This window comes from Psittacula echo, assembly GCF_963264785.1.
Source record: "Psittacula echo genome assembly, chromosome: 2".
Lineage (NCBI taxonomy): Eukaryota > Metazoa > Chordata > Aves > Psittaciformes > Psittacidae > Psittacula > Psittacula echo.
Window position 1 is genome coordinate 124,944,446 of NC_137737.1, and position 3,467 is coordinate 124,947,912.

The following is a 3,467-nucleotide window of genomic DNA, read 5'->3' on the forward strand; positions in this document are numbered from 1 at the left end:
AGACAAGTAAGGTGACAGTTCAGGTTGCCTCATTCTTTAGACTTATCCGTGGAAGAAATCCTAAGTAGTTTGTGGCTGGTTACCCAAGTAGTGGATTTTCCTCCTGATGGTATGAGATATAGTATGCAGGTGTAGCACAAGAGCTACAACTGCACAAATCCAGGAACCACAGGACAAGCTTTAATTAATGTGCTTCTTTGTCCAAAAATGGCTCTGTTCATTATCAGGAGCTGGTAGTTAAAATAATCTTAAAATGTTTTAAAGGGACAAATGAGGAGTGAAAAAGCCTCATCCAAAAATCGCTGCACTTTATCAGAGGAATAAAGACCTCACTGATCAGTTAGCTTGAAAAATTATTAAATCAAGAACAAAGTTGAAGTTTAGCATCTTAATAAGCTATTGTTGTCACAGCCCAGTTTGAACATATTGCTCTTTTGTTGACATTTTTAATGCTTTCTGTGGATTGCCAGTACACAACCAGTATATGAAAGCTAGTTAAGCCTCCACGTGCTCAGCCTGTCCCTAGCTTTAATGCTGGCTTAGTGCAATCCCTGCTGCTGGCACAAGGTCCACGGGACTTAAACCTTGCAGTGGTGGGCATTGTGTTTCTCGCTCATCATTGTATGGGCTTACTCAAGTGTGTTTTACAAGCTTAGGGCAAATTTGTGTAGGTCCAATTATCTATATGTAACTTTTTTAAGAGGAGCCAACCAGGCGTCTTTTTTTTTCTCTGGATCCTGCAGTATCTTTCTGTAACTAGCGGGGGGATGCATTCAGCCTGGCTTCCAGCTCTGACTGGTGTTTCTTTTCCTGATTAGCAGAGAAGGCATTGCATTAGCCCTTTCAAACTGCACAACTCTCTCATCTCCTGATCCCCTATGGTGAATTTAAAGTTCAGAATGTTTTATAAATGCCTCGATCTTATGGCCATTTGGATAAAATCTGTGATGGCAGCTTCCAGCCAGGTGCAAATTAAAATGCTGTGTTTGATAATTCTGTACTTACTCACAGACCTTTCAGCCATGCAGTGCTAGTTTAATTTTTGAACTGGTGTTGCAGACTGCTGTAAGTTTGAGGCAAAGTTGTTGATCGCATATCTCTCTTCTTTCATTTAGAGAAAAATAACAGACTATGTATGAGACTCTAACTATATATTTAGCTTTTTTTGTTTGTTGGTTTTCCTTTTCAGTCATTGGCAATTGAAATTCTGTGGCCCTAAAATGAAGTGATTTTTCTTCCTCGAAAAATGCCACTTGCATTGCATTGCACAGACATGTTTTAGAGTCAACGCCTGCAGTGTGCATGTGCAGTTTTATCCCGTCTTATTTTTAAACTGTGCATATCTCTAGTTCACAATCCTATTGCAAAAATAGCTGGGGTTATCCTTATCATATTGCCCAGCTAACAGTAAGAAATAGGCTCAAGTGGCTCAGTACAGATTAGATTCACCTCTTATGCAATAGGGTACAAGATCCAGGGAGAAGCCAGAGACCTGCCTCATGAAGAGCTCTGCTCTCTGTGAGCCAGGGAATCCCTTGGCAATGTCTCTTGCATATGCCAAGATGCTTCCCACTGACTTCACTGGAAGAATGCTGCACTGGAAAGGCATTCGTTTGTTTCCAAAGGCCAGGATAAATAAGGTCTAGAGGTTTCTGATACTTACATTAAATCACTCAAAGTGTTAATTACAGTTTTTGTAACCATAATTAGTATTTTGTTACTTGTTTCATTTTAAGCTTACCAGCTCTGGCATACTTGGGAAATAGGACAAGTGTCTTCACTTGTTTCTACCAAATGCAGCTGAACAGATCCAGCCCATGGGAAAAGCATCCTTGCCATCTCTCCAGAAGGACGTTTTGCTAGTTTTCTGAGATTTTCTGCCCCATTGACAAGGTTCTCTGGGCCTTCTGCTGTTTCCACCAGTTGTTTTCCCCTCAGCCTCAGCCTACATCTCTTCCTCTTTTCTACCTTTCCCTCCTTTCTGCCCACATTCCCAAAAATCAAATAGCTTCCCCACCCTGCGCCTGCAGATCAGGTTAGGTGGATGTTTTTTCAGACACCATATGTCTGTTCTTGTGTGCTGAGTTGTCTTTCTCCTTAGTTGTCTCTGTTCACCTTTGCTTGCGAAGTTCTTGCACCAGATGTTTTGATCATTTGCTGGCAACACTGGGAGTTCAGGTATTTGGTAAACACAGCCCATAGTGAGGAATGGATTCTGCATGTTCACTCGGGAGCCTTCAGTCAAAGATATACCCCAGTGCAAAAATATTTTGGGGTCTTGCATGGCTGCAGTGGCACCACGTGAATTAAATTAATAGCTTATAAATTGTGCTTAGAAGTGAGGAAAACACTGAGCCTAGTTTCTGAGTATTTTATGTAATGATCTGTAGAATCAATAACTGTTTGGTTTCCTGCCCCCACCACAGGCTGGACTCTTGCTGGGTCAGTAAGGATTCGAAAGGAAATACCATGTGAAATTGTGTGATGCAGCTCTGCAAGCAGCCCCTTGGTTGGAGATGTGGAGAGCACCTTCCTCAGCTCTTCAGCAGGTTGCATGCCGTTGAGCTCTGTAGTACACTTCCTTGGCAGGTATTATCACACCTATTTTTTTAGCTAGATAAACCAAAACATTTGTCCCAAATAACTCTATGAATAAATAAAGCTAAAAAAATATAACCCAATGGTGTGCCTGCGCATGTCAGAGAGGTTGAAACCCAGTGATCTTTAAGGTCCCTTCCAACCCAAACTATTCTATGATTCAATATGGGCAGTCCTTCTCTTGCAGCAACATCAAGACTACCTGTAAAACCCAGGGCATTCATAGTGCTCAACTACCCTGTAAGCTTTGGACAATAGGAAGCCACAAACTCCTTTTCATCAACAGTGGAAAATTCATTCCCAGATGAGAATTCCACATGAGATATATCACAAAACAGGGCCCTTCTGAGCCATATTTTTCTGTATAGAAGTGATGCGAGAACCTTTTGTCAGCTCTCTGCACAGTGACTCAGACCCAGAGCATCATGGGCCCTGTAAAGATGGGTGTTCAAAGCCTATCTTCTTAAAACCTAACCTATAGCACAGTGAATGACAGCTGATAACCAGCTCTTGAGTCTCAGTTCAGTTTCCACATCCCCCCTGCCCCTCAACACGATGAAACACCAAGTGTTTGTTCTAACGTTAAACACCAGCTATGATTTTAAAATACCTTTAGGTCATACCTACAATTAGCAAAACAGTGACTCAGATCCAGAAGTGCCTCTTCTCATTGGACTCTGAGTATCCCAAGGTGAAATAAAGGGTGGGTTAGATTTGTTATAGCTTTTTTCTCTTTTTTTTGGTCAACTATTCAGTGTTGCTCTTCATTATTTTTTCTATCCTTTTGAAAGCTTTAAAGCCTCCCTGCGTAACTGCCTCTGCTCCATTCACTGCTGAGTGGATGGTGCGCTGATCTTTTTCTCGGTGGG